Genomic DNA, 13471 nt, shown 5'->3' on the forward strand with positions numbered 1-13471 from the left:
ACAGACTGGCTTTTCTTCTTTCTCAAAAATCCATCCAAGTACAATCAAGGAACATCTTTAAAGAAGCCAAAACAGCCCAATGGAACTTCTCACTTACTGCTCCAAGGACACACAAAAAAGGCAAGGCCAACTCCACCAGCACACAAGATCTATCCTATAATTTGCCCCAATCTTTTTCCCACTATAGACCCATACTCAGAAACTACCAGCAGTTCCTGGCCTTCATGTTTGCAGTCATTCAGGTGAACAAGGATCTGATTCACCTGCCCAACATCACCCTTGGCTTCCACATCCATGACAATCACAAGTTGGAGAGGAGGTATGTCATATGCAGCCTCTCCCTGCTCTCCACACGAGGCCGAATGGTCCCAGGTTACAAATGTGACAGAAAGGACCCTCTGCTCTCTGTCATTGGAGGTGACAACGCCCAATCCTCGAGGCAGATGGCCTCCATCTTCAGCCTCTTCAAGGTCCCACAGGTAAGGGGCAGTGGTGGGATTCAAATAATTTAACAACCAGTTTTCTGTCCTAATGACCAATTGGATAGGTGTAGCTGGGTGGTCATGTCACTGGGTGGGCATGACCAACTCAACATCACTCACATTGAGGGGTGCTTCTCCTTGCCTGGCCTCTTGTGGCCATGGGGATTCTGCAACAGTCGTACGTGTGATCATAAGTCACTTTTTTCAGTGCCATTGTAACTTTAAATGGTCACTAAATGAACTGTTGTAAGTCAAGGAGTACCTGTAGGAAAATACAAAAAGCGTCTTTGCTTGAAAAGAGCTGTCCTAAATACCAATCATTAGATTAAAAATACCTGCAAGCCAGAGTTACAAATCAGGCAGGGTGCCAGAACACCTTGAGGAATTAAAATAGTTAAAATGCAATGATAACTATCAGAAGCCAACTCTTGCTCCTAAAGTGAAAGCCTTTAGCAGAGAGGTCATTTAAGTTCTCCAGAAAGAGTACACCCAGGAGAAGCAATCCTTAGATCCATTTGCACCACTTAAAGACACCAGCTGGTCTCACTCATCTCACAAGATATCCTAAGGAAATCATTCAGATTTAAGGAAAGATCACATGCCTCCCCAGAAAGGCAGTAAAAAAATCAGTGCCAAGCTTGCATCCTGCCTCTTGGAAGTACACCCCAAAAGAACAGTGTCCGGAACCACTAAAGCAGTGAAGGAAGACAAACACCCCCCCTCCCCAGATAGAAAAAGAAACCATGAGGCAGGAAAAAATTCAAACACAATACAAATAATTGAATCACAACAGTAGCTGTTACTTGTTAAACCAATTACCAGAACAAATAGACACAGGAACTAGCCAGCTTTCTCAACCCAGTTTCTTTTCTTTTCTTTTTTCTTTCCAAACAAAGCTGAATAGGGAAAATTATCCCATCAATAAACACAGGATTAAACTTCACCAAGCATAGAATTACACTTCATTAAAAAGCAGTTTTAGACCAAAACTCAAAAAGAGTATGTAGACTCATGTTTGAATGTCAATCTTTCCAGCTAGCCAAGAAGCCTTGCTGAATGTCACTCATCTTGGTTCCTTAAAAGGTTCTTTCCAGCAGCTCTGCTTCATTATCCAGTTTTTTATTCAAAGTGCTGATCATTGCATTCCAGTTGGAAGTATTTCCAAGAGAGTATTTCCTCCCAACAGGAGTGTAAAAAGCTTAAAACAACCCTTCCCCTTTAAAAAAGTCAAGCCCCAGCAAAGTACCAGCAAAGGGAAAAAAAACCTCTGAAGCTCAGGTGATATAAATTCTAAGTGTACTGCCAAGAATGTACTAAGGGCAAATGGAGAGGCAGTTTCTGTAAGCAGGGCAGTAAGGATTAGACTAGAAACAACACCGGAATGTTTTTTTCCTACCTTCCTTACAGAATTAGCCCTGTAAAGTGGAACAAACAAAAGGAGATTTTTTCTAACAACAGATTCTTCCAACCGCTTAGAAAGTTAACAACAGGTTCTAGCAAATAGGTGAGAGCCAGTAGAATCCCACCCCTGGTAAGGGGACTCCATAAGATGCAGTATGGAGTACACAAAGAACAGAAACACACACAGAAGCCAAAGATTAAAACAAAGATATGGGGAGGTCAAGATTTTCAGACTTAAATAATCCATGTTGTAGTTCAATTGATTTTTATATTTTATATGTCATGATATTTTTTACAGAACTGCAAAGGGATGATATAATTCTGAAATGCTGTCCTTGCCAAAAGGAATCACTTCCTGACTTTCACAGAAGTTTATCATCTTTCTGCCCCTTTCAGTGCAGTTTAGTCTCTGTATCAAGTTGAGGGTTTGTTCCTTTGACTTCTGATTTATCACAACCAGGCAAAATAGGGAACTGGTGGCTCTTTCTAAGAAGGGAGGAAGGTGAAGCCCGCCACTCAAAGTGGATGAACCTGATTGGTGGGGTAATAAACTACACAATGGGGACCCTTAATGTCAGCATTATAATGTACTTTGTCCTTTAAAGAGGATTCTCATTTTTTCTCTAGCTCGGTGTTGGCTTTGAGTTCTCTCAGGGAGACAAAAGAGTTTATCCTTCCTTCTTCCGGATTAATACCAAGGAATCTGCTCAGTGTGAAGGTTTAGTCCAGCTGCTCCTGCATTTCTACTGGAACTGGGTTGGGCTTGTGGCCCCTGACAATGATAATGGAGAACGGTTTCTCTCATCTCTGATGCCAATGCTGAAGGAGAAGGAGATTTGCCTGGCCTTCGCCGAAATGATGACATCTGAAATTTCTGCTACCTCAGAATCTAAATTAATCCATATTTTCAATACTTGGTCTAAACATGAAGTGATTATTATGTTTGGAGACTCCAATATTATTGTAAATATATGGAGAATTATTGAGGTTTATAAAAAGCTTGGAAATACATCATTTCTGAATGTTTGGATCTTTACATCCAGTTGGAAATTTAATCTACATTCTCAATATTTGTCAGACTTTGTAAAGTCTTTCCATGGGGCTTTGCATTTTAAGGACCACACCAGGGATGTCTCAGAATTCAGCCGTGTTCTCCTCTCTTTGGACCCTTTGAACCCACAAGGCGATTTCTTTCTCCGTGTATGGTGGGAATGGGTCTTTGGCTGCAGCATCCTCAAACCAGATGATATCCCTGAAGAGGGGGAAAAACTATGTACAGGAAAGGAGAATGTACAGAATCTGCCATCCTACCTGTTTGAAACAAGCATGAGAGGGGAAAGCTACAATATCTACAATGCCATTTATGCTCTGGCACACGCATTGCATGCAGTGCATGGATCCGGAAGGCGACCAGCCATGCTGAGACTTGGAGAGAGGATCTCAAATGTCCAGTCGTGGCAGGTAATTGCTTTATTTTTTTTCTTCAGTTCTTTAGAAAGGAAGCTCCCCATGTGTATTTTTCGAATTCCTGATTAAATATCTGTATGGTATCATATCACTGCATCTGAAAGCAGGTGAAAACAGCAAATATTTAAAGGAAAACAATAATACTGTAGCAAAGCATTCAACAAAGTAGATCACAACCAAGGGTGGGAGGATCAGCTGGCTCTGAACCGGGTCACTGCGATGTGCATGTGGGCCCACCCGCTGCCCCTGCTCTTTCCTGCCCTTTATTGCCTTTGTTTAGAGCACAGAGCGGTTGGTCCCGTCTCAGCTGTTTTCTTCACAGAGGCTGCAGTTGAAGGTAAGTGTGGCCTTTCAGCAAGGGTGGGCTGCAGGGGGTTCGCAGGGGTTCAGGAGAGCCCCTAGCTAAGATTCTGTGCAACTCGGAGAACCCCCAAATCCCACTCCTGGCTGGCCCGTCCCCTCCCAGGAGTCCCCACGCAGCCCCTTTGAGATACAGGTGAGTTCAGGGTGCACGTGGAGACTCAAGGAGGGTGAAAAACGGGCCTTCCGGAAGTTTGGGAAGGCCATAAATGGGCCTGTTTCCAGCTTGCACAAAGCCTGCAGAGTCCGGGGAGGCCATTTTCACCCTCCCAGAGGCTTGAGGAAAGAAATAACTAATAGATTAGTGAAATATAGAAAAGAGGTTTATAGAATTAAACATGTTAAGAAGAGGAGTGTTATGGTAATAGAGATATTATATATACTAATAATATAAGAATAAGATAAGAATAGAGAATTAATACGTAATGAACATTGATATAAATTTTAATTGTTATTGCACAAGATATTTGTACCCAGGAGACACACCGTTAAATGGAAGAGGAATTGTATGTACTTTAAATAAAATTACAAAAAAAATAATTAACGGATGGAAGATTGTCAAAGGAGACCCAACCTAGAATTAAGGAAAAATTTCCTGACAGGGAGAATAATTTGAAGCATAGAAAACTAACTGCAGAAAAAGACCTATTGGTCCATTGGGTCTTCTCTTTGAGTTTATTCATTTTTTATTTCTTTTTAATTTATTTGTTTAATCATTTAATTGTTCTTTATTTTTATCTTTTATTTTATTTCTAATTTTTGTCAGATGATGTGTTCATCCCAAGTGAGTTTAAACTCAGTTACTGAGGACTACCCCCCCAAACCTCTGCTGGAAGTTGGTTCCACACTTCCACTACTCTTTCTCTGAAATGATACATTGAAATCTTTGTACGTGGATATCATTCTCATGAAACTGCAGCTAAAGAAGGCATGATACAAAATGCCCAACGTGAAAGAGAATAATTGGAAGTTTTGAGGAAGTACTTAACAATTGGGTGTTACTCCAGATTGTTTGGATCTCCACTGAGGAAAGTCCTTTAGAGTCTCAGATATATGCATATCTGCTAAGATGGTGGCCATCACACAATGATAGAAGCCATTGGGGCCTTCAGCGAATTGATTCAATTTCTGAGTGTCTTTTTCCTTTCAGATTCTTCCCTATTTGAGGAATGTCCAGTTCAACAACAGTGCTGGAGAGGAAATCTCCTTCTCAGAAAATGGATTGGGATCTCCTCATTATGACATTGTCAACTGGGTTCTTCTCCCCAATCAATCTTTTGTCCCCGTGACAGTTGGACAAATACATCCAGGGGCTCCCCCAGGCCAGAATTTCACCATCAACTCTGATGCCATTGTCTGGGCAAGAAAGGTGAGCTGGAAGGTCAAATAAATTCAGCAAAGGACTTATTCTCTTCCTGGGATGCAAAACAACATCCTAACTGGGAAACAGGTCTACTGAGTCAAAACTTTGGCCAACCATTTGATGAAAAATCTGTTTTGCATGTAACATATTTGAGATCAAAGAGGTTGATATTAGGAAGACATTCTGCTTGAAACCCAGGATGCAGTTAGTCGCGTTTAGAAATGTTATACCTCAATTCACAAGCCTCCTTTTGCATGCCAAGTCCCAGTTCCAATCTCCAGCATCCATTGGTAGTTTGGACTAGTCTTAATGCCCTTGTAACTTTTCCTGGTTTGTGCTACGTGCTAGTTAACCATACCTTTTGAAGACATACTTATGATGGATACGGAAATGTTTGAATGAATAAATGAAAGAAATTGGTTGCTTAGGCCATCTACAATAATTCTCATTTTTTGTGATGTCTCCCTTGGATAACTCCTCTGATTCAAGAGCATGTGGGGCAGAGAAAAGACAAGAGCATCCTGGGATTAATAGATTAATAAATCCTGCTCGTGGCTGGATTTATTTGCAACAGTTCTGAGGATGGGAGAAGGGAATTGCCAGGGACATTAATGAACTTTCTAAAACACACTTCTTTGTATGTGTGAGTAGGGCATATATTTTTCTTTTCTCTTCTAGAAGGTGCCCTTTGCCAGGTGTGGCATCAAGAGGTGCCAGGCAGGAGAGAGGAGAAGCGTTCCAGAAGGCAAGGAAGTTTGCTGCTACCAATGTGCCCCTTGTCCCGAAGGGGCTGTTTCTAATCAGACAGGTAAATCGCATTTTAAACGTTGATCTTCCAGGATGAAGGAAACTCTGAGTTTATAAATCAAAATTGTCCTGCCCTTCTCAATTCCACCCCCAAGCCACCTTTCCTGCTTCTCATGCAGGGTCGTTTCAGGGCCCAATTCATGTGTTCCCTACTAGACTTTCTACTCCTTCTCTTTACAACCCATTCAGAAATCCAGCTACCAATCTTTTCATATAGGAGAGGAGTGTGAGTGTCAACCTTTAATGTTTATTATTTCGGGTGTTTTTCTTCTGTCAGACCTATCAGTCTCCCTGGAAAATGATAGGCCCGTTGGAGAAATAGAAGATCTATCTAGCTACAGTATGTCTGCCTGCCCTTCTCTGAAAAAAAAGTCTGAGTGAATGAATAGATGTAAACTACAAAGCAGAGGAATTGAGCCAAAGGGCTGAAAACATCCTGTGCTTCTGGATGATGTATCCCCAGGGTTATCGGTATTAAAGGATGATTAGCTCTTTTTGATATATCACCAAATGTAAAACGACTCTTGATTTCAGATGCAGCTTCCTGTGATCCGTGCCCAGAAGACCAATATCCCAACACGGACAAGGTCCAGTGCATTGCCAAGAAGCTCCACTTCCTTGCCTATCAAGATCCCTTGGGATATGCTTTAGCTTTGCTCACACTTTCTCTGGCTGTGATCACTCTGGCAGTTCTGGCAGTTTTCCTTAAACATCATGAAACACCAATTGTCAAGGCCAACAATAGACATCTCACCTACATCCTCCTGGTCTCCCTCCTGCTCTGCTTCCTCTGTTCCTTCCTCTTCATTGGTCAACCCAGGAACCTCACCTGTCTCTTTCGACAAACTGCCTTTGCCATCCTCTTTTCCCTTGCAGTTTCCTCTGTCTTGGCAAAAACGGTCATGGTGGTTCTGGCCTTCATGGCCACCAAACCAGGGAACAGTGCAAGGAAACTCTTAGGAAAACCACTGACAAACTCCATTGTCTTAGCCTGTCCCCTGGTCCAAGCAGTTCTTTGTATCACCTGGCTGCTAACCTCTCCCCCATTTCCTAATTTGGACTTCCACTCTTTGGTAGGAGAGGCCATCTTGCAATGTAATGAAGGCTCAGCTTTGATGTTTTATGCTGTCCTCGCTTACCTGGGTTTCCTGGCCCTCATCAGTTTCACAGTGGCCTTTTTGGCTAGGAATTTGCCCGACAGCTTTAACGAAGCCAAGTTCATTACTTTCAGCATGCTGGTCTTTTGCAGTGTTTGGATCTCATTCCTTCCCACCTATCTGAGCACCAAAGGGAAGTCCATGGTGGCTGTGGAGATCTTCTCCATTTTGGCCTCTGGGGCTGGTCTCTTGGTTTGTATCTTTTCCCCCAAATGCTACATTATCCTACTGAGGCCCCATTTGAATTGTAGAGAGAATATAATGAGGCAGAAGAATCTCTGATCTATATATATGGGAATTGGGAACTTTTATTTTGATTTTGGGATTTTTATTTATTAATTTATTCGTATTTGATCTGATTTCTAAAGAGTGATGAAATGAAGGAGGGTTTTGTCCATTAAATAATTGGAAATCAAATGAAATAACTAATCACAAGCTATCTCTTAATCAGCAACCATCACCCACACTTTGATTTTTTATTAGTTCCATTTGTCCCTTCCTGAGGCCCTGCAATCAACTTGGAAATAAACACATATTTTAAGGTTGTGAATATTCATTTCCACCATGACATTTTCCCACTTTATTTTCATCAGATGAATCTTTAAATACATTTTGGGTTACATTCACTGCCAGAGTTTTTAAGCATGCTCATTTCTGTAGATCTTTGAGGCTTTGTTGAGTTTTTACTAACTTTTACATTCAATCCGGTATTAGAAGTTGTTTTACATTAAAAAGTTCTAGAATTTACATGAGGCACATTATTTTACTATTAATTGTCAGACATATTTTATTAATAAACAAGGTCATTTAGACATTAATGAGAGTTTCTTACCCTTATTATGCTTATTACTTTATTCTCCTTTTTCAATTATTATGAATGTCAGCTGGATTCAAAATCCAAGAAAGAAATACTTAGACTCCATTAATCAGAGAAAAAATATCTTTTACTGGAAATCAAGCGGTAGCAACAAAAGAATTCTGAATCTGAGAAAATGGGTGCGTAAATCACATACACAAAGTAATGGCAATGTTCCCACCCCCAATAGTTCAATTGGCTTATCCAATTAAAAGTTGTGTATATCATCATGTGGGCATCTCCAGGTGGTGATGAGGCTTCTGTCCGTTGACCTTGACATAGTTTGATAAAGGGTTGCAGCTGCTCATAGCATAGGATAGAAACCTAAGCAAGAATGTACACACACACCCAGTTTATACAGTTCTGGTTTGTAACACCTCCAGCTCACTTCCCATAACCATTCCCCCCTCCTCCCCCGTTACTTATGACAGCCGAAAGATGCAAAGCAAAGGGAGAAAATCTTGAAGGATGACATTCGGCCCTCCCAGAAAAGAGACGTTAGTCCTAAAAAAGATAAAAATAGAAGGTAATAGAAAATATACATGTAACAGCAACATACTAATTTTTAGGGTTTATCGGGATATTTTGTACGAAATGCCTTGATAAGTGTAGGAGCTCTAACATCCTTCTCATTCACACCCGCTCAGCCTGGGAGAGAGGAAAATGTTTCCAAGCAACCAAATACTGGAGTCGACCCCTTCGTTTTCAAGAATCCAATTTTTTTTTAACTTCAAAATGTTGTTCACCTTCAATTCACAATGGTACAGGGGGATCAACCTGAGTTGGTCTCAAGTTGGAGGTATGTCCAGGATTTAATAAACTAACATGGAAAACAGGGTGGATCTGTCGAAGAGTTTTTGGTAATTTCAGTTGGACTGCTAGAGGGTTCACAATTCGTTCAATTGAGAAAGGTCGAACATACTTAGGTAGAAGATTTTTTGACTTTTGTGTGGTCTGCAAATATCTGCTGGATAAAAAGACCCTGTCACCCACTTGATATGGTTTTTGGGGAGTTCTCTTTTTATCTGCAAATTTTTTATGAGCTTGATGAGCATCATCTAACACTTTACGGGTAACCAGCCAGGTAAGCTGGAGCTGTGTTATCCATTCATCTAATGACTGAATGTTAGGTTTCTCCCGTGGAAGCTTGGGTATGGGTACAAAGTCTTGTCCCGAAGCCACTTTAAACGGAGTAAACCTAGTACTACTATGTACCGAATTATTATATGCCACCTCAGCGAATGGTAATAGGTCAGCCCAATTATCTTGCTGATAATTTATATAACATCGAAGATATTGTTCCAATACTGAGTTAGTTCTCTCACAAGCCTCATTGGTTTGTGGGTGGTGGGTGGACCTTAAGTCCTGGGCGGAGTCCAATAACTTCAGGAACTCCTTCCAAAAGTTTGAGGTAAACTGGACACCCCTGTCTGAGATTATTCGTTCAGGAATCCCATGTAACCTTTAGATATGTAATATAAACAGTTTAGCCGACATTTTCACAGATGGGATTTTTGGAACAAGGTATGAAATGTACCTGTTTGTAAAAAAATCAGTTACTACCCAAATAACTGTATTCCCCCCACTTTCAGGTAATTCCACTATAAAATCCATAGAGATTTCCTTCCATGGAGCCGTTGGTCTAGCCACATTTTGTAGTAAGCCTGATGGTTTACCACGAGGCCGATTGGCTGAGGCACAGATAGGACAACTAGCTATATAAGTCTCAATGTCCTTTTTTAAGGTAGGCCACCAAAATTGCCTTTTAACCAAGTGTAAGGTTTTCGTGAATCCAAAATGACCAGTGGCTTTAGAGTCATGAGCTTGGTGTAATATTTGGTTTCTCAGCTTCGCTGGCACATATAATTTGGCCCCCACCCATGCCAATCCATCTCTAACCGTACAGTTATTTGAGTGAGCAAGGAACCAATCATCAAGTTTTAGAGCATCTCTTAACTGTGCAGTCAAATCATTTGATAAATCAACCTCCTTCTTTTTCTGGGCTCTGGTAACCACTGGAGCTGCCAACTGTTTGGTTGGGACAATCGGCTGTACCACTTCTTGGCAAGCGCTATTATATTGAGGTAATCTAGATAAAGCATCCGCCATGAAGTTCTTCCCCCCTAGAATGTACTTCAATGAAAAGTTAAAGTGCTTAAAGTGCTGCACCCAGTGAACTTGCTTGGGAGACAGCTTCTTGGGCGTTTTCAAAGCCTCCAAATTTGTATGATCCGTCCACACCTCAAATGGGTGTTTTGCCCCTTCTAAGAAATGCCTCCAGGTTAATAGAGCCCAACAAACTGCAAAAGCTTCTTTTTCCCAGATGGCCCATCTTCTTTCGGTTTCTGTTAGTTTACGGAAAGTATATGCACACAGTTTCAGAGGCTGACAACTCCAAGATTCTTTATGGAGCTTGGATCATCAACAAGATCTTGACTATTGCCTGTATTTTATTTTCTGATTTTTTTTTGCCAATATGTAGGACAGAGCATTTATTTGTTGAGATTTGAAGTTGCCATTTGTTTGACCATTCTGATACATAGTCGAGGTCTTTTTGAAGGGTAGCAGTATTGTCTGTGGTATTGAACAGCTTTACATCATCGAGCCTAGAGAATGCAGTTTGCTCTTAATTTGATCACAGAGGTCATTTATGTAGGGTATGAAGAGAATTGGTCCCAGAACACTGCCTTGGGGGACACCACTATTGACAGGTACAAAATTTGATAGGACGCTCCCAATTTTGACCATTTGTTGTCTGTTTGACAGGAATGCTTCTATCCAGTTATGTAGTTGTCCACAGATACCATAAGATTTCAGTTTTAGAAGTAGTTTGTCATGTACCACTGAATCAAAGGCTTTGCAGAAGTCTATGTAGATTGCGTCTATTGCTTTGCCCTGATTGAGTTGTATAGTCCATATGTTTTTACAGTGTAAGAGTTGCAGATTACAGGATCTTTTTTTTTTTAAACCAAATTGTTTATTAGAGAGTAGGTTGTTTGTCTCTAAGTGGAAGATAATGGATTGGTTAATAATTGATATCATGACTTTACAGTGACGCAGCATAAGGAAATTGGTCTGTAATTTTCAACTAGGCTGGGGTCTCCCTTTTTGAAGATGGGGATGACCGTGGCTTGTGACCATAGTTTTGGCAAAGAGCTGGTCTTGAAAGATTTTTCAAAGATTTTGCTTAGAAGTTCTGCTATGGCAGTGGATAGCTTTTTAAAGAAGTAGGTACATATTCCGTCCAATAGATAGAGATGGTTTTAGATTGCACAGTGCTTTTTCAACATTGTCTTCTGTAAAATCGATATGTATTAGATCATTGTAGTTTTCTGTGGTTCAGCTAGGAAATACTGGGCATGATCCATTGCTGTTTACAAATACTGAGTTGAAGAATGTGTTAAAGATGTTGGCTTTAATGGTGTCATCATTGCAGTCTTTACCATTAGGTCCTATCAGGGGTGGGATGGACCTTGAGTCTTTTAGTTTGTTGTTTACAAAATTGTAAAAAGTGCTGGTGGAATTGGTGCGTAGGTTTTCCTCTTGTTTAATGTGATAATTGGTGCATTCAGTCTTTATCTGGTGGCATAAAGTTTTGTATTGGCTTTTGAATTTGGCAACATGACCAGATTTCTTTTTCCGCCAGTGATCTATTTTTGGATTGAAGTTTCCTTATTGTTATGGGTAATCTGGGTTGTTGTTTTTTTGGTTTTGAGAGTTGTTATTGGTACATATAGTTTGATGACTCTTTTGACTTCAAGTAAAAATATGTTGTAATTGTCTTCAACAGTATTGCATCCAGTGAGTAGAGATTTCCAATCAAGGGATGAAAGATCGTTGTCTATAAGATCATAGTTGCCTATTTTGAAGTTATAATTGGGCATTACGTCATTGTGATGATTTTTGTGTGGGTGTATGTTGAGAAAAAAGTCAATCATATAGTGGTCACTGTTGGAAAAGGGTTCTTTATTTGGTATTCCATAAATTAAATTCAAACTATTCCAGAAGATAAGATCGAGGCAGTTGTTAAGTCAGTCTAGTATTGTTGGTTATTAGTTGTTCCAGTCCTAGATTTGTAACAGCATTGTAGAAGGTTGCATGTGTGGGTTCAGTTGTACATTCGTTAAGAGTCCAGTTTATAAGAGGTAGATTTAAGTCACCAAGAAAGATAAAAGCGTGTAGGCAGGATGTTGCCCATGTTAGTAGTGAATTTAGCTTGTTTGCATGTTCGATGTCCTAATCAGGGGCTCTGTAACATAGTAAGAACCAAAATGTGATACTTAAGGACAGTTCACAGATGATGGTCTCAGGAATAGCAAGCTCCTGGGTAACTTGGATGTTTTTTAGATGTAACAACTTTTTATAGACAATAGCAACACCACCTCCTCTACGAATTTCATGATCTGATCAGTAAACATGATAGTCTCTTACTGAGGTAATTGAGTCAGGGAGAGATGCATTGAGCCATGTTTCACAGACAAATATGATGTCCAATTTAGCCATATTTAGTAAGAGAAGAAATTCAGGTATTTTATTCACAAGGCTTCTTGTGTTGAGTAGCTTGCATTTAAGGCCAGCTGTTGTTGTGGCTCCGGGCTTGGATTCAGCTCCTGTGATTGATATGAGTTCAAGTGAAGAGGTCATCGCAGAAAAATATGAGCCGGCCTGGCTTACTGATTGGACTGATAACCAGGATGAGGAGATGGACGTGACAAAGGACGACAGACCTGATGTATTAGAATTGTCAGGACCTTTGACCTCCTCTGGTTCCTTATCTGATCAACAGCCGGGAATGGCTGACAGGGAAGTTTTGTGAGAGTCTTCTAGTGGAGATGAGAACTTGGAAAATTTGTGGTTAAATGTAAAAAATAGAAGACGGTTGAAAAGGCAAAATCAGCTGGAGCGAATGAGAAGAGCAAGTCAGTAAATTAGCACGTTGCCTCAATGAGTATAAAAGGACACAGCTGGGCTGGTACATTTTGCCAGGAACAAAATGACTATTTGAGTGAGGACGTTACAGCAAGGAGCTCTGAGACTGGAGATTTATTGCCAGGACTGGTTTGCCGGACAGAGTAAAGATTTATGCTGTGGTTTCTGCCAGCCGTTATCTTGTAAGACTTCTTTCCGTTTGATTTAATTGTGAAATGGCTGCTTTCTGTTTTGTTCGTTTGAATTTCGAAGGGGAGTCATAACAGCTGTAGTTGGAATTGAGGTAGTCAGGGGCCTGCGTGCCTAGTCTTGGGTGATGGTGGATTGGTTGTAGTAGGATTGTGGTTGAAGGTTAAAGCTGAGTTGCTGGTTGTGTGACTTACTTTTGATACAGTCAGCACAGTAGTCAATGTACAGATCCTTCTCTCCATTGTCTAGACGTCTTTTGAGTTCCTTGCAGAGTTCATGAGAGTGGATTCTTTGCAGTATGGATAAGTCTGGTATTGAGCGAAGTTTTTTGTGGTTGGGAATGGTTTTTGCATTTATTGTATGAATGAATATGTGTTTGCTGGACTCATTTTTTCAAACAACGCTACAAAATTTTGGGGCCATGGAGCCATCACTGTATTTGAGCTCAGGGCCATCTCTG

General features: G+C 40.6%; 1 pseudogene across 1 annotated transcript; it reads left to right on the top strand.

Moving 5' to 3' along the window:
- The first annotated feature begins 224 nt into the window (after window positions 1–224).
- On the top strand, window positions 225–7740 carry LOC148128348 (vomeronasal type-2 receptor 26-like; annotated as a pseudogene). Its single transcript, XR_015743960.1, has 6 exons — window positions 225–417; window positions 2308–2385; window positions 2491–3344; window positions 4861–5079; window positions 5752–5881; window positions 6415–7740. The product of XR_015743960.1 is annotated as a vomeronasal type-2 receptor 26-like (transcript).
- Window positions 7741–13471: the final 5731 nt, after the last annotated feature.

This window comes from Pseudonaja textilis, chromosome 1 (assembly GCF_049901715.1).
Source record: "Pseudonaja textilis isolate UNSWEBS1 chromosome 1, rPseTex1.2, whole genome shotgun sequence".
Taxonomy (NCBI): domain Eukaryota; kingdom Metazoa; phylum Chordata; class Lepidosauria; order Squamata; family Elapidae; genus Pseudonaja; species Pseudonaja textilis.